An 18,893-nucleotide genomic window follows, 5' to 3' on the forward strand; every position below is an offset into this window, starting at 1 on the left:
AAGCATATATAAGGCAACGGTATCCTGGTAAACAACAATCGATCACGAAAGCTGTTATGGTGTAATGGGACTCCACCTCTAAAAAATGCAACATTATCCTATTGTGTTTATTTCAGATTTGGTAAGAAAGGTTTGCTACCTGTAGGGGTCTTGAAAGTCCATGACAATTGCTTACATCTATCAATTTCTTGCACATTTCAGGACATATAAACCTTACCCAGGAAAGAAAAGGAGAAAAGAAGATACAAGCAATAACACAGATGATGATAACATCTGTGTTACTACTCAATTTCCTAAGTTAGGAAATGACTGGGACTACATATCCCACCATAGTGCTATACTAGGATAGCACACAGTTCCTTTCAGAGTGAGTTTGGGAGTGTTTCTGCAGACCTGGAATCATAACATTGAAAGAGATCACAGGACCATCCAGGCCAATACAGGATTACACAATCATCTCTACTAGTCTCTGTTTATAAACTTCCAAGGAAGGAGACTCTTCCACACTCCAAGACAATGAATTCCAGTGTCAAACAGCTGTTATTATCAGGAGGTTCTCCAACTGTTTAGGTAGAAACTCTTTTCTTTTAGTTTGGACCCATTGCTTTGTGTCTTGGGTGCATCTTAATGAGCCAAAGACCTTAGAGCTGATCTGGAGTAGAGTACTGATATGTCTCATGGGATCCACACTGGTTGCCTCTGTACTGCTGTGGTGGCAAGAGGGAGTCCACACTAGGGTGAACCTGCTTTACCCTCTGTTGTCCTGGCTCTGGAGCTCCACTCGCTGCCTTTGCTGATGCTTAGAAAAGAACCAGTGCAACTCGGAGAGGGGAGGGGGAAAGGAGGGATTAAAGAGCAAACACCTTCAAACAGCTCGATACAGATATTACATATGTTAATGAATATATCTAGAATAATGGAAACTCACATGCCTGAGTCTACACATTTATACTTTATCATTATGGTTTTTATTTTAGACTTTGTGTACTCTTTTTATATACTCAGAACTAGTGATTTATTTCACCATCTTATGTTGGATATTGTCTGCTTTAAATATACCCAAATACCGTATTTACTAGATTCTAATGCTCACCTTTTTTGACTAAATCACCTTCCCAAAATTATGGTGTGCATTAGATTTGCATAATATGGTAAATACTTTTGGGTTTCAGGGATTTGAAAATTGTGGTGTGCTTTAGATTCAATGGCGCATTAGACTCGAGTAAATGCAATACTTGTAGTTTTCATCATTGTTGAGGCTTTTAATGATATTTCCACCAGGGTGCTTCATTCTCTCTGATTCAACAATTTTGCCAATTATGAGTAGTGTAACATACTTAATCCTAAATTCCATTGAGGTGTCTTGGCAAGATACTCTTATTGCCTTCAACAGGAATTTAATAATAATAATAATAATAATAATAATAATAATAATAATAATAATAAGTTTATTTATATCCCGCCTCCATTTCCCCCGAAGGGGACTCGGGGCGGCTTACAGCACAAACGGATACAAAACAATACAAAATAAAATATGAAACATCAGAAAACAAAACCAATAATAATATATACACAGCAACCGAAAAAAGAAAAACACACACACACACACACACACAACACGGTATTAAAACATCGAATTAAATTTCTGATGGTAACTTTCCAAGTGTTGATTATTCAAAAACATTTTTTTTCTTTTCAGTCTTTCATATCCCTGATTTGTTTTCTTTAATTTTATGACAGTGGTATCAATTCAATAATAAGTAATACCAGAAAGAAAGAATCACCTTGAAAATTGCATACCTAATATTAACTAATATTAACTCTGCCAAATTCTTCTCCACCTGCTGTTAAACTTGTAGTCCATGATTTCACTGGACTGGAGATTAGTTATCTTTTTGAGGATTGCTAAAGTTTTAAGATATTTTTTGATTCATGTTAGAATCTTTTAAAATCTTAAAATGTTAAGAATTTCTTTTGTAGCCAGTCTGTGAAATATAGAAAATGTAATTTGTCCTTCACAGTTTTTAAATATCATTTTATCAATTATTAATTAATCTTTATTAATTGAGGGGCCTCTGGTGGCACAATGTGTTAAAGCGCTGAGCTGCTGAACTTGTGGACCAAAAGGTCCCAGGTTCAAATCCCGGGAGCGGAATGAGCGCCCGCTGTTAGCCCCAGCTCCTGCCAACCTAGCAGTTCGAAAACATGCCAATGTGAGTAGATCAATAGGTACCGCTCTGGTGGGAAGGTAACAGCGCTCCATGCAGTCATGCCAGCCACATGACCTTGGAGGTGTCTACGGACAACGCCGGCTCTTCAGCTTAGAAATGGAGATGAGCACCAACCCCCAGAGTCGGTAACGAATGGACTTAACGTCAGGGGAAAACCTTTACCTTTTACCTAATTACTAATTGTTCTTTCATTTCTCCAAACGTGGGGCAATTACCCCTCTGTTCTTGTGTGTGTATTGGGGGGGGGGGGGTCCTTCAAGACAGTTTCCTATAAACTTATACCAATCCTATAAATACTCAGAGGTGGTTTTACCAGATCCTTCTTCTCAAATAGAATCTACAGCACCTGATATTTACTGGTAGTCTTCCACCCAAATACTAACTTGAATGACTTGAAGGCACATACATGCACACATTTGCACTTTTGTTGCATCTCTGTCAATTTTTTTATTGATTTTTTTTTTAGTTTTATCTTAATGGTTTCATTTTTCAACCTTTTATCCACTAAAGTTTTTAAAGTTACTCTTTTTAATTTTACCACATTTTAACTCAGGTCAAGTTGACCATTTTGATTTCCCATCTTTTGGTGATTTCTTCGGTTCCTCAATCGCATACTCTAGATTTCTTCTTGTTGTTACACTATATGGAAATTGGTTTGTATCCTGGAAGATGACTGTCGAAATGGCTTGAACCACCAAGTTGACATGTTCAGTAAATTATTTCAGTTCTTTCTTTGGTGCAAGTTTTAAATATGGCAGCCTTTTTCAGTTTTGAGTGTTACTTATTTCCTCAGTAATTATCCTTTGAAATTTAGGGTATTTAAAGAATAATAATTAATACCTCTTTTCTTTGTACATTTTATTTTGAAATTTCCTCATTTTCTAAATTTCCAATACTAGCTTCATTTTCAGTTAGTAATCCATATACTTCCTTTTTCCAAGTTAGCAGTTTACATTGATTCCTCTCACTCTTTCCTCTTTGTTCTTCTGCTTTATTGATCTTTCCTTACAAGTTTTCAAGTTTGTGCATTAGAGGCTGGGAATGTTTCTTTCCAGATAGTATAATTCTCTTTTGGTGACCTTCGGCTGATGGATTTGCTTCATAATAGGATTCCATTATTAATTTGTTTCCTGGTGCTGTTCATTTCTTCTGCTGTGGTTAGTCTTCCAATAGCTTTACGGCATCTTGCTCTGGTTGCCTAGCAAAAGATAGAGCCCTGTATACCATTTTTTTGGTGATGTCAGGACACCATCTTTGTTGACCTGCTATAGGGTTGCTTTTGGTCTCTGCAGCATATTTAATGGGTGTGAGTCACTCTTTGTTCTGTCCCCTCAGCAAAAGTTTGTCTGACTTTGGAAATTCTACCAATAGCTAATTCCAGCGCATGGAAAAGTACCACAAATAAATGGGGAGTAGGGGAACTTTTTTAAAAAAATCCCTTTTCCCAAAACTGTGATTCTGGCAGCTGAGGTATAGTTAAAACATACCAAAGATCAACATTAATGGAATTAAACTATAAACAGCAATTTGTTAAATACAATTGCTAAGCTGAAACAATTTAAAACAATTAGAAATAATAAAAAGCAGTTTTAAAAGTGCAGTTAAAACAGCAGATTATCCCATTTAAAAGCCCCTTCTTTAAAAAAAAAACATTCAATTCTCAAAAAACTATTAGAATATTTTGAAAAAAATATTTCCCTGTCAGTAGAGGAACAGCAAGAAAGAGGCCATCGTAATCTCCCTTATCAAGAAATTCCAAAACACACAAATAATTATGTATAGTACTTTCTCCAGGATAATTTAACCCTAATGCATTGAAAAAGGGGTAGATTTATTATATAAGGATAGCAAATTAATTACATAGATAAGTCCAGAATCCCTGTGATAAATGTTACTAATTTTATCATTTTTAAAACTAATCTCCCCCAGAACTTCCATTTTAGACTAAACTCAGTGGACATGCTAGTCCCAGGCCTTGTCTACAATGTCCAAGTGCATAGAAAAATCAGAGTCTAATACAATATCAGGTGGTGCTGGAGAAATAGCCATGGCACAACTTTGCTTACCACTGGCATGAAGACTTTTAGGAACTTCAACCAGTCATAGGCCATTGTGAAATCCATAGATATTAACAAAATCCTTAAGTTCCATGTTAGCTTGGTATATCTTTTCACCAAGGAAGTACATCCATGTTTGTTTTGCCATTTTATTTTAGGGGAAGGTCAATGGCATGTCTTGCTTTAGTACTTTGCAAATTTATTAGGATTTGGTTTTATTAATTTGTAAAGTGCTTCAGAAAGAATAAGATTACTATCTATGTGCTCTGTGACAAACACAGGTAATGGAAGAAACATGAAGGGATGTAATACACTTCTTAAACGTTTTCATTTCATTTCAATTCAATTTTTATAATTATTTTGTTATTAAATAATAATATATTTGTTATTAAATAATAATATTGTAAAGATGTCATGATCATTGTGTTTTATTCATGATTGCTATGTTTAGGTTGACTGTTTAAGGTTATATATTTCAGCTATTCTTATACAGAAGTTGGGAGCCTCTAAGGCATGGCCAGGAAAAGGGGCGTGGCTTCACCTTGCTGGTGGAAGCCTTAGAATTCAAATTTAGCAGTTGGAATTGGGCAGTTGGAGTTTGTCGGTTGACCAGAGCAGTTGGTTCTGTTCAGTGGGAAAGGAGTGAGATCGAGAGAAGAGATTGTGGGAGGAAGTTGAGCAGCTAGAAAGTTTTAGCGGAGAAGGGCTAAAATTAAAGTTGCTGAGCCTTTAGTAGGGATAACTAAAGAGCTGAGACTACTTCCCTAAGTCAAGGAGGACTAGGGTTAACCAGTTAAACTCCCCAGTCCAAGTTTGATCGGGTACAGATCAACTAAGTTCAAGAGGGACAGTATTCCTAACTGAAAGAAACAAGTCATATAAAGCTGATACCATACTAAGCTCAGTGAAACTATTGAGGAATCTTGCAACACTTACTGTACAGAAGTAACATCGTTCACCTCAAGATATAACATTCTTGCGACTATCAAGCTTTGTGCCATAAATAAACAAGTTACTGTTTCTTCAAATGTTGCTTATTATTTGAGCAAAGCATCTTTCAAAGGTGGTGGCAGCGACAACACTGGAAAGTGGGATACATAGAGGTAGAAGTTGAATCTTTACAAATATATTCATGGAACCCGATTAACGAGGTTATTTTTATGAGTCTGTTTACAATGGAACCAAAGATCGGTTTTAGAAAGTTTCAGTTCTAAAAACATGTCTACATGAGTCTCAGCAAAAGGATCAGATAATCCAATGAACAGTGATTAGCAATGCCCATGATTTATAATAGGGGACGACAGGCCTGGATCTATAATTAGAGGAAAGCAAAGGGCTAGCTGGCAGATGCTGGAGGTGAGCAGATCCCTACCTATTCATAACAGATTCTTTGGCTAACCTCCTCTTTTGAAGAAAAGCATACTGCAAGCCTGCCCTTGTCTCAGAAATTAACATGAAGTCAGGTGTGATGTAGGATGTTATCTCTGGCATTAAAACAATCACCTTGTGCATATGGGCTGGAGAGGGGTACCTAGGAAGCAAAATATTTGGGGCAAGCTCTGTGGAGCAGTGATAGAGGGAAAAGGACATCATGTTGAAGAAAACAATGATCAAATTAAGCAAACAAGTTAGTAATAGATACAGACATTCTTACCTCTATTCCATGAGCTTTTAAGACTCCCGTGTGCATTATCAGCAGGCTTACATCCTCAATTTTTATTGTAATCTTATGACGCTTTATTTGTAACTTATATGAAAAGAATCACATTGATTGGGGCAGATTTAACTCGGTAAAAAACCTATTCTGCTGAGATTGTCTGTGCAAGGTGATTTTATCAAGTTCTCTTTTGGTTCCATTTTCTTTCTCATCCCCATCCCCAGGGGAGATCACAGCCTGGCTTGCAGAGCAAATTGCCCTAAATTGAGTTCTTTCTCTGCCATATACAGGCCTTCCTTTGGCTCTTCAGCTTGAAAACTTCATGCATTCTTTTCCCTTCTTCTTCTCCCTTAACGTCATCTCCCCCCTCCCCCATTCCGTTCCCAATTAAAATGGAGAAGTTTGCACCGATACCTGCTCCCAATTAAATGAATACTGCATTACCAACCACACTCTCTAGATCGTCTTTACCCTCCCTTCATTAGCTTTACTCCTCCGAGGCTGCCTGGCTGCCTGCCAAGGACTTATGGCAAGAATTCAAAAATCTTGTACACGTTATCCCATCCAAATCATTCTTGAATTTAAGCAGCCAACTCCTTGGACCCAGCATGAGAAACATTAGGAAGTGATTCAGGGAGAAGAGACAAAAGGAAGAATAAAGAAAATGATTTATTTGAGGGAGGAGGGAGGTGAAAAAGCTCCCATAAAAGAACCAAAGTTAAAAGAGGTTAAACTTCCGGACTAATTGGTCGTGCTTCCTTTGGAGGGGGATATATATATATATATATATATATATATATATATATATAGTCCTTCCTGAAAAATAACAAATGGCGGTAAGGATTTCCTGCATTAGTTAGCTGGCCATTCATGCCTACAGGAAACACATCATCCTCTTAACACCTCAGGCATGTTGGCTAGTGCTCACTCAAATTACACAGCAGCATAGAAAAACCCAGCTAATCAGAGACTTAAGCAGCTGCTTTAAAACACACACACACACACAGAGAGAGAGATTCCCATCTAATTTTCCAACACAGCACACCACAGTATCAGCTATTCTCATCTGACACTTGGAATAGCTAATATCATGTCAAGCTGTCAGCAATGATAGCCATATTGTCAAGTCTGAAATAACAGGGAAAGGCACTGCAGTCTTGGTGTTACCATTTCAAACTACCCTTACTTGAAAAAGAGGGGGGGGACACCCTTCCCATCATAGATTAGGTAAGCTTGCCATATTTATCAAGCAAAGATTTGCCAAACAGTTAGGCATAACTTGGTATGCCTGTAGGCAGACCGTACAAAACAGTAATAGGACGATGTTAACGCTGTAGATAACATGAAATTAGGTAGACCAGAGGAAGCTTCTAAGGAAAGCTTTTGGAAATGAGTTTGGGTCTCATTTTTGCTTTTTGCCATGCAGTAAGGGGCATGTAAAAAAGGGGGAACACAGCAGAAGCAATGACAACAATATTTACATTTGATTCTAGGTGGCACACTAAACAGGCTAGTGGTTAGCTATGGCTCTCAGAGTCCTTCAACCCAAGAGCTGTCTGAGCCTCCAAGTACTCCCTCCACACCCGCACACTATTTTACCAACAAAACAGTAGTCTCAAGCAGAACTGCATCTGCTGATATTGTAGCCAAATTTTCACTCCACCGTCTTGAATTTCTCCACTTTGCTTCCATTTAGGATCCCAAATTACTATAGTAGCTGTTAGACCTATGCTGGAAGATACTTTTTCAGATGCTCTCAGAAGACTAAATGGTGCTGTCTTTCAGCAGGCATTGCTGCTGCCAGACTGGACTGGAGAGCTCCATGCTCACCTGCCAGAGACAAAACAGTCATTTGTAAACTGAGTTTGGTGGCTGTCTGATTGAGTTGCATACGGAAACCAGCATAACTGGCTCATACGAGAAGTCACAGAGCCACCAACATCAACCTTCTTCTGTTTCACTTTATGCCTAAGGGCTTCATCACATTGATGAGGTCACCCATGCCAATTCACCAACCTCTGTGGTGAATTGGCAGGGAAGCGTAGCAATCCTGGCGTCCCACACCCCGCCCAGCAGCGCTTCCTCCACACAGCCTGTCCCTATGGTAGCCCAGTTGTTCCGAATGGAACACGGGGAGGCTCCTGGGCTGGCGGCGCAGCGTCCTATCATGCTGCCACCTCAGTTGAGCAACTGAGCCCTTCCAGAAGTGAGGCTACATTATGTGATGAGCGGCGTGGAGCTCTGTCATTCAACTGGGGTGGCAGCATCCTAGGATGCTAAAAATTCATTGTGTGATGAGGTAGTAAGAGAGAACCAGCAATTGAACAAAGCAGTAGAAAAGCACTTGTGATTTCCCACTTTTCACATGTGCTTCTGTGCAAAGTAGGGAGTGCTTTGCTGGGGGGTAGGGGAGGTGAAAATGCACCTCCTTACTATACTGTGAGTTTGCAAATGTTTAGCCCACAAAGAGTATGTGTTCAGAATCTGCACTACTCTCCTTCCCTAGCTATCAATATGGGGTTCTGCTGATCACCAAAATGTTGGGTAGAATTTTTTTGCCCTTGTGTATGAATCCATGCTTTATGTATTTGTGGGGGTTATCTACCCTGCACTGAATGATGATGAGAATTTTAGGACTATTTGCTTGGAAGGTATAGTTTTTTAAAAAAAAAATGCAGCCATTTAGTAGGAACTTTTAGGAGAAACTGCAGCCCAGAATACATCAGCAAGTACCCAAAAGGGTTTAATCACAAGAGAAGGTTTAACCTCTGGTCTGTCTTTTGGGGGCCATGGGTCAGGGAGAGGACTTTTTCTGGAAATCACAGAATGGGGTTCCTCTTCTTGAACCACTTAAAGGAAGGCCTCACCCTGGAGGTTAGCCAAAGGGAAAGCTAATCATGTAGCTTTCTTCGGGGAGGTACTGGGAGATGGAGAGATTTTATGGGCTTCCAGCCCCATACAATTGCATTGTGTTGACCCTTGGAGATGAATGTCAACAGTTAAATAAATGGCTTTAATTACTGAAGTAGAGTAATGCTGTTTTAGTCGGCAGTGGCAATAATCAGCTACTACTGAAATGTCATAGAGACTGATTTCAGCAATGTTATACCAGTGATCCCCACTCTCTAGGATCCTGACATTATGCTAAATGTTCAGGCAAACCTATTTGGCCCCAAAGTAGGTTGCTAGTCTCAACTGGAAAAGACCCTTTAGATCAATGGGAATACAGTGAGTCAGTGCTTACATAAATCCCATCAATTTAATGGGTCTACTCTAGCTGGGAGAAGCAATTGGCTTTGGAACAGGTTATTTATTTATTTTGTGTCAAAAGCATTGTACATTTCAAATAATGGAAATTTAAAAAAAAAAATCACAAGCAACCCAAAAGCATTGGATGAATGGATTTGGAACAGGTATAGCAAGAAAAGCTTCAATGTAGCAATGTAGCAATGAAACAGCCAATATAATGGATTAAGGATTTGTTATACTGTGCAAAGAAGAACATTGCAGAATTTGACAGCAATGTGGATGTGGGCTGAGAAGGAATGGGAGAGTCAGAGGACTAATAACAATGTCCAGCAAGAAGGGGAGAAATACTATAACTCTGACAGTAACACAGAAGTATATGAAATGGGAGGGTTTACGAGAGTTCTAACTTCACAGTATTCAGTGTGATATGTCATTTAAACATCCAGAGGGAGATGTCAGCAAGAACATTAGAGATATTGAAGTGAACACAAGGTGAAAGGTCAGAGTTGTGAAATACATCTGGGAGTCATCAGGGCATCTGTCATGGCTTTGCGTGGGTCAAAGATGGAACAGAACATTTTCCTGAATAGACAGAACACTTTACTTATATTTACCATGCAACCATGCAAAGAAATTTGTAATCTATCCTGTTCATCACGTAAAACACTTTTTGAAGGGTAGTTGTTATTCCCGTTGTAGAGGCTGTGAAATGAGGCTGAGAACTTGTGACACTTCTAAGCATTTCTATGAGTTCATAACTCAGAATGCATTTGAAGCTAAAGCTCAGGGGTCCACATGCAACATGGTAAACTACTATAACTTAGTAGTTATAGTCTTCCCTTGATTGTATGCCTTTGTTGTAAAGGAAGCAGTTTGCTTGGCTGATTTCTGAAGGCTGCTTAGGGGAGAGGGGCTTCCTGCATATGGAAAGTCAAAGTGACATTATCTGAATCTAGGGTTGTTGTATGTTTTCCGGACTGTATGGCCATGTTCCGGAAGTGTTCTCTCCAGAAGTTTCGCCCACATCTATGGCAGGCATCCTCAGAGCCTTCTGCCTGACATGCTCATTTTCTTATGTTTTCCAAATGTTGGCTGCTTTTCCTAACTTCCAGGCTCACACACAGGTAATTTATTCCTTACTTAATCGTACATTGGTTCTTAAAATAAAATAAAAGTGTAAAGCCTTTTTGACTAACTGAATAAATGAGTTTATATTTAAGCATGAGGTATTTACCCACTTTCTGCCACACAAGGATTACAAAGATCATTGCAGCTCACAGGACAGGCAGGAAAAACAAAGCCTCAACAATCACAAATACATACATTTTCTCAAACCTGTTCAGCAAAATGTAGGATGAAGGGCCTCTTTAAAAGCAATGCACATCACAGATGTATTGGCAATGAAGGTCCTTTAATCTATAACAAAACAGCATGGGAGAAATAGAGAAAAAAGTTTTGCTTAACTCCCTGCTGAGATCCATCTGAGGTGTACATGCAAAGGAGGAGGAGCATTGTTTTGGTGCTTGTACATCTGTTTTCTTCTGGTCTTGTTGTTCCCAGGCGTTATTCACTAGTGTTTTAGAACATCATAATTCCATTCAGGAATATCACTGAATAGTGTGGCATACTCCAGGCACTATTACTTTTTGAAATTACTACATCAGCATCAGCAGCATAATAGTTGTCGTTATTTATTGATTTCCTCACAATTGTTTCAGGGAGTTTCATGGCATTGGGCATCAAGAGAATTGGTGGGAAGACACAAGGCTCAATGAGAGAACCAGGACAGGGATTGATGAGGGAGCCAACATCGTGTAGTAGCTGAGTACTGGTTTAAGACTCTTAAGACCCAAAAGGAGGGGCGGGTAACAAATTGATCATTATCATCATCATTAGACATTAATGTTCAAATCCCCACCCGTCCATGGAAATCTTGGATAGGCCATGCTGTCTCAGCCATAGATGAAGACAATGGCAAACTTCCTATGGATAAATGTTGCCAAGGACACATTATGAGAATACATTCCTAAATCAGAGTCAATTTGAAGGCACATAACAACAACAATATATGGGGATCCAGACTCAATCCAATTGAGCTCCCTATCATTGCTAGTGCCAACAAAGATTTTTTCTGTATATTTCAGAAAAGGGAAATATGAACCATACAGTAATATTAATGTGAATACCTGCTTTCCCTCCTAAATATTCATCATGATGAAATATACATTACATTTTACATCTTTCTTTGAATTTTGAAAAAGGTTGTATGTTTCAACGCATTGCAGGCACTGTGAAGTGTTGCCTTGAAGCTGGATACTTCCACCCACTGTCTGTGTGAAGGAATAGAGTAGGGCCTTGTATTTGTATTTTGTGTTTTGCTTCTCTTTTTCAAATTGACTGTGGGGTCTGAGCTGGCACTTGAACATGAAATGGAAAGTGATGTCCCTTTTAAATAGAGCTTTGGCTTTTAAAAAAATGTCTATACACTTACTATTTTATGCAAAAGGCCAATCTTTCCACAAACATTCTCTTCCTTAGGTTATATTTTCTGTGATAATATAAAGTAATAACAACTTGGGAAGCTGATGTGGGCACAGATCAGGTCCATCAATGGACTGGATGACTCAATTCAAAGTGTAAATGTAAGACTGACATCCATTTCATCAGATGGCAATAATTTCTGCCTCCATAGGACACATATTTTTATTATTATTATTATTTTATTGTATGACACAGCAAACAAGATAGATAGGCTGGATTTCGTTTCACAAAATCACAAGTCGAACACTTCCCAAGTGTCTAGGACTGTGTGATGTATTTTCGGATGATGCGCGCAGATCCCAGTAAGGTGGCCTTTTGCAGTTGACAGATCGCAATTTTGTAAATGTCTATTGTTTCCAAATGCCGGCTGAGATCTTTTGGCACGGCACCCAGTGTGCCCATCACCACCGGGACCATCTGCACTGGTTTCTGCCAGAGTCTTTGAAGTTCAATCTTGAGGTCCTGATAGCAGCTGAGTTTTTCCTGTTGTTTTTCGTCAATGCGACTGTCACCTGGGATGACGACATCAATGATCCAAACCTTTTTCTTTTCCACAACTGTGATGGCTGGTGTGTTGTGTTCCAGAACTTTGTCAGTCTGGATTCGGAAGTCCCACAGTATCTTTGTGTGCTCATTTTCCAATACCTTTGCAGGTTTGTGATCCCATCAGTTCTTTGCTGCTGGGAGGTGGTACTTGAGGCATAAGTTCCAATGAATCATTTGGGCCACATAGTTGTGCCTCTGTTTGTAGTCTGTCTGTGTGATTTTCTTACAGCAGCTGAGGATATGATCAATGGTTTCATCAGTTTCCTTGCACAGTCTGCATTTTGGGTTATCAGCTGGTTTTTCGATCTTGGCCTTAATTGCATTTGTTCTGATGGCTTGCTCCTGGGCTGCAAGGATCAGGCCTTCTGTCTCCTTCTTCAGGGTCCCATTCGTGAGCCAGAGCTAGGTCTTCTCCTTATCAGCTTTTCCTTCAATTTTGTCAAGGAACTTTCCATGCAATGTTTTGTTGTGCCAGCTGTCAGCTCAGTCTGTAGTGTGGTTTTCTTGTACTGGTTTTTTGTCTGCTGTGCTTTGAGGAGTTTCTGATTTTGACTTCAATCAAAGCAGGTTCTTCACTTTGCTTTACATATTCTGCCAGGGCATGTTGTACTTCTTTGACTGCTTGTTTTACTTGTAAGAGTCCTCTGCCCCCTGATCTTCTAGGCAGATACAGCCGGTCAACATCACCGCGAGGGTGCAGTGAATGATGAATGGTCATGGGTTTTCTTGTTTTTATGTCCAAATTGTCCAATTCTGCCTGTGTCCAATTTATAATGCCAGCAGTATATCTTATGACAGGTATGGCCCAGGTGTTCATGGCCTTGATGGTGTTGCCTCCATGGAGCTTGCTTTTGAGAATTTTTCTGACCCTTTGTGTGTATTCTTTACTGACCACAGTCTTCACATGTTCATGCTTGATGTTGTCCAGCTGTAATATGCCCAGATATTTATAGGCCTCTGGCTGGTGACACTTTATTGTTTGCCCATTAGGCATATTTATGCCCTCACTTTCAATGATTTTTCCCTTCTTCATTGCTACTGTCGAACATTTGTCCAATCCAAACTCCATGCTGATATCAGTACTAAAAATTCGGACAGTGTTGGTCAGAGACTCAATTTCATTTTCCGTTTTCCCATACAGCTTCAGGTCATCCATGTACATCAGATGTGAGATTTTGTGAGATTTGTTAATGTTTAATAGCCGAGATTTGTTTTTTGTAAGATTGTTGACAGAGGGATCATGGCAATAATGAAAAGCAGAGGGGACAAAGAATCTCCCTGGAAAATTCCTCTTCTGATGTTGACAAGTCCATAGCTTTCATTTCCAACAAAAGTTCAGTTTTCCAGTGCTCCATCATGTTTTCAATAAAGGTGCCAATGTTTTACAAATCCCAAAGGCGTCCAGGCACTTGATGATCCAGCTGTGTGGGAGTGAGTCAAGGGCCTTTTTGTAGTCAATCCACATCATGTGAAGATTAACTTTTCGGCTTTTACAGTTCTCCAGAATCATTTTGTCAATCAATAACTTTAAAAAAATGATTCTATTATTATTATTTTATTGTATGATACAGCAAACAAGATAGATATGCTGGATCATACAATAAAATAATAATAGAATCATTTTGTGAATCAATAACTAAAAATGATTCTATTATTATTATTATTATTATTATTATTATTATTATTATTATTTTAATATTTAATTTCTTACCTGCCTATTCTCACAGCTCAAGGTGGGTTACAACATTGGAAGAATGTATATTGCAGAAAAACTTCCAAAAAATCCTCCAACCAACACGTCCAGTGCTAGTTGGGAGAATTTGAGCACTGTGGACCAGAATAGCAACATTTCCAAACTCTACCCCATACACATAGTTCATAGCTGACCTACCATAGAATAATGAGTCCAGATACCTATTTAACTGCATTGAACCTGGAAAGGAGTAAGACAGGAGAGCAATTTAATGCAAGATAAACTGAAGCAGGCATCAATCTTTGACTTCCTCTTCAGTCTTCTCCTGGACAAAACGCCTGAGCCTCAAGAACAACCCAATAGCTATGTTGACTCCTTCCAGTCATCATTTTAGTCCAGAGGAATGTGACTAAAGCATCCAAGGTCTGGAGACCGTGTCCTATGAGGAGTGTCTTAAAGAGCTGGGTATGTTTAGCCTGCAGAAGAGAAGGTTGAAAGGAGACGTGATAGCCATGTTTAAATATGTGAATGGATGTCATAAAGAGGAGGGAGCAAGCTTGTCTTCTGCAGCCCTGGAGACTAGGACTCGGAACAATGGGTTCAAAATCCAGGAAAGGAGATTCCACTTGAACATTAGGAAGAACTTCCTGACTGTAAGAACTGTTCAGCAGTTGAATTCTCTGCCTCGGAGTGTAGTGGATGCTTCTACTTTGGAGGCTTTTAAACAGAGGCTGGATAGCCATCTGTCAGGGAAACTTGGTTCTATGATTCTACTGGAAGGCAATACAGGGGAACACACACACACACATGGTCACAGGACTTAAAGTAAGAAAAAATCATCAGGCTGACACCAATAGTTTCCATCCCCACTTTCTGGGTCTCAGGACACAAGGAGGGAGTTTCAGAACCCTCTGGCTCACCAAAAGAGTGCAAACCACACAGTACACTAGAAATACAAGGGTTAACCACAAAAAGATCTGGAGGACCTTAAATGCCCTCCAGCTTCACACCAACATCCAGGTGCAATTGTGCCTGATATAACACTACTTGACCTGTCTCTGCTGAATGCCAATAAAGGCAGTTTCACTGTGTGGGTCTGGGGCCACATCCTTTCTAGCTTAACATTTTTAAAAGCGTAGTAGTACAAGAGTAGAAAGCCTGTTCAGGGGTGGCTCCAATGGAATTTGGTGGTTCCAATGACAGTGTGATGGTAAGTTCATTTTTCATTTTAGAACACATTTTAAAAGAGACGTCCAAGCCATCCAACTCTTTGGAGGGGTAGGGAGAGGTACGATTCAGCACCTTGGATAATTCCTTTGGAATTCAGACTAAAACACAAAATGACTCACTATTTCAATCATATCAGAACAACTTGCTCCAACTGGATGGATCTGAATTTCTGAAATCAGCTTCTGGAATGCTGGGGGTGTTGAAGTTTCTAATTTAAAGATCTTCATGAAGGCTCTTAAGACCCACATGCATTTGTGGGCCTTTCCATAATTTAGAGAGTACTAATTATGTTGGTAATTCCTGATTTCACTGAAATGTTTAACTACCAAATTCTTTAAAAACTTTTAAAAAGTTATTTAAAAACTTGCACTGGACTTGGATTTTTCTGATCCCTTTAAGATTCAAGCAAGGCAAACTATTGTATTAAAATGGAAAATAATTTTAAACGAAGAGAAATCTAATGTAGCTACCACAACCACAGAAAAACTACAATAGGCATACAAAAATAATGCAGTCTGTTAAAGGGGATGCTGCTCAGAGAAAAAAGATAGTATCTTTTTTGTTTTATTCCCTCCCTCAAAGCACTAACAGGGGACTATGCAAATGTGATAAATCTATGCAAGTTTTTTTTTCAATATGAAATATATATATTCAAAAAGAAGGGGAATTAAGATAAGCAGAGAGTGAATGGGGAAGGGGGGCAGACTCGCCTTCCGCCTGTCCAATAATTTCCTGCTACAAATGCACAATGTTTACTGTAATTCAAAGAAACATCATGGTGAGGTATGAGGGTAGCTTTCCAGAGACTGCAGCAGACAAAATTCAGGATGAAAAATTTTCCATGCCAGACAAGAAAAATTTGCTATAATTTCCTATAACACACGCCGACTTTTTAGCACCTTTATTGCAGGAGCAATACTAAACAACCGTGCTTGCCTCATAATAGCATTTCTATAATAATGGTATTTTATAACAGAAGTGCTATTATTACAGGAATTGTATTATAATAGTAGCATTATTATTGCAGAACCTTTTCTATAGCAAAAGCTCTGAATAAGCCCATTCGTATAACAGAAAATGAATGTAAACTTCATCCTCCCCTGGTGATGTAAATCTCTTTTGCTCCTCTCTCTAATATAAAAGATGCAGTGATAACCTTCTCCTCCCCCTGAAAAAAAAATAGGGAACGCTCCCTTGGAGGGTCCAGGGGATCTAAAAATCTCTTAAGGGATTTATCATCCAACAGTACTTTTTAAAATCCTGTCTGAAAATGAGCTAACCAAAACAAAAGTCTGCTTGCCATTTCATTTTTCCCATTATTTCCATATAAAAAGCATAGAAGGCTTTCATGGCCAGAATCACAGGGTTGTTGTGCATTTTCCGGGCTGTATGGCCATGTTCCAGAAGCATTCTCTGCTGACGTTTCACCCACATCTATGGCAGGGATCCTCAGGGGTTGTGAGGTATATTGGAAAAAACTGAGCAAGGGAGGTTTATCTATCTGTGAAAGGTCCAGGGTGGGAAAAGGAACTCTGGTCTGTTGGAGGCCAGTATGAATGTTGTAATTAATCACCCTGATTAGCATTAATGGCCTTGCCAGATTTATTTCCTGACTTCTTCCTGCCTGGGGGGAATCTTTTTGTTCAGAAATGTTAGCTGTCCCTGATTGATACATGTCTGGAATTCCTCTGTTTTCAGAGTGTTGCTCCTTATTTACTGTTCTGATTTTAGAGTTTTTTTAAAATACCGTAGCCAGATTTTGTTCATTTTCATGGTTTCCTCCTTTCTGTTGAAATTGTCCACACGGTTGTGGGTTTCAATGGCTTCTCTGTGTAGTCTGACATGATAGTTGTTAGAGTGGTCCAGCATTTCTGTGTTATCAAATAATATACTATGTGCAGGTTGGTTCATCAAGTGCTCTGCTATGGCTGATTTGCTGATTTCTCTGGTTGAGTTAGTCTGCGGTGCCTTTCATGTTCTTGACTCGTGTTTGGGCAATGCTGCGTTTGGTGGTCCCTATGTAGATTTGTCCACAGCTGCATGCTATAAGGTAGACTCCTGCAGAGGTGAGAGGATCCCTCTTGTCCTTCGTTGAACATAGCATTTGTTGGATTTTCTTAGTGGGTATGTAGATAGTTTGTAGGTTGTATTTCTTCATCAGCTTTCCTATACGGTCAGTGGTTCCCTTGATGTATGGTAAGAACACTTTTCCTCTGGGTGGATCTTTGTCTTTCCTCTCGTGGCTTGTTCTTGACCTTACAGCTCTTCTGATGTCTGTGGTGGAGTATCCATTGGCCTGTAGAGCCCAGTTTAGGTGGTTTAGTTCACCTTGATGAGATGCTTGTGCCTGTGGATGGCAATTACCTAAGCCTTTCAGATCTGGTTTAGGACTTCTGATCACTACAACTGAGTGAGGAAGAAAGCCCCAGTACTATCATGTAGATAATACTGGGTTTTGGCAATAACTTTTTGTTCTGTTAGCTGCATCTAATATTGGCTTTGCCTTAGAGAAAAACATACTTTGTGTAAGACAATTGGGTAGCCTAGTTTTGACAAACGCATGTGCCATACTTTTATCAAGGTCACCTTCAGTGTTATATCCCATTATACTGTGCCCATACCTCATTATTCTGGGACATGAAATCCCCGAGTTATAAACATCCAATGTACATATGACTCATAATTAAGAACAGGGCTGAGACAATAGGCAATGAGAGAAATATACCCATAGGAAGAAGAATTCATTTTTGAAAGCGTTATCATGAGGGAAAAGTGTTTCCAATGAAGCTTTATCAACAGGCAACATTTTTCAAAATTGGTTTTTGAAGTACAGTATAATTTCGACTGAAGTATGGTATACTCTGGTTCCATAGTACTGTTTCAGTGTCATATTTAATGACATCACAGAATATGACATCACATTGTGAGTAATATTATGTCATTTCATATAGATTTTTACAGTAATTTCTCTGATGTATTGGTTCCTTCATTATACATACCACTTTCCCCCAATGTGAAGCTCAAGGCAGCGCACAACATAAATTCTAGTAAGATATCATTTTACAAGATTGTAATATAAACTTTTTAAAAAGAGGTCCAGCTAAGTGAGGTATCCTATTAAAAACAGCACTCATTTAAAATAAAGCTTTTATTCATTTTTTTTATCATTTTTATATATATATATATATATATATATATATATATATATATATATATATATATAAACTTGAACCTGTTTTTTGGACTGTGTGGATTATGCAGTGCTAAATACATAAAAAGATAAAGTGGTTATGTTTAAAAGTTCCCAGAACATGGCAAGTAATGCTCACTTTAAGAATAAACTTCAAAAAAGGAGGAAGCTTGAAATGTTTTTAAAAGGGTAAAACGTAACATTGAATCTGTAAAATGCTTTAGCAGAAATCTTATACCCACATCAACTGCATTAATATGAATTTCACCCATCATTCAATAAAATATATATTGCTTTGGCACTTACTTAGAAAGCACCTATAGAATTTAACAGTATATGAAGGGAATGAATAAGTAAATTTAAGTCCATAAAATTCAAGTTCTTTTTTATTAAAGTTATCTTGCATTGCCTTCACTGCTGCAATTCTAGTGCAGTATAGAAGACAGAAAGAAATTAAGATCCAATGCTAGTGACCTTTTTAACATTAAAATAAAATCCT

At 38.7% G+C, this 18,893-nt stretch overlaps 1 long non-coding RNA gene across 1 annotated transcript in view; it reads right to left on the reverse strand.

The window, feature by feature from the left end:
* LOC107983466 (uncharacterized) overlaps window positions 1-18,893 on the reverse strand; it is a 129,901-nt gene that overhangs the window by 96,803 nt on the left and 14,205 nt on the right. The gene's annotated exons all lie outside the window — the stretch shown is intronic.

Source organism: Anolis carolinensis, chromosome 1, assembly GCF_035594765.1.
Source record: "Anolis carolinensis isolate JA03-04 chromosome 1, rAnoCar3.1.pri, whole genome shotgun sequence".
Classification (NCBI taxonomy): domain Eukaryota; kingdom Metazoa; phylum Chordata; class Lepidosauria; order Squamata; family Dactyloidae; genus Anolis; species Anolis carolinensis.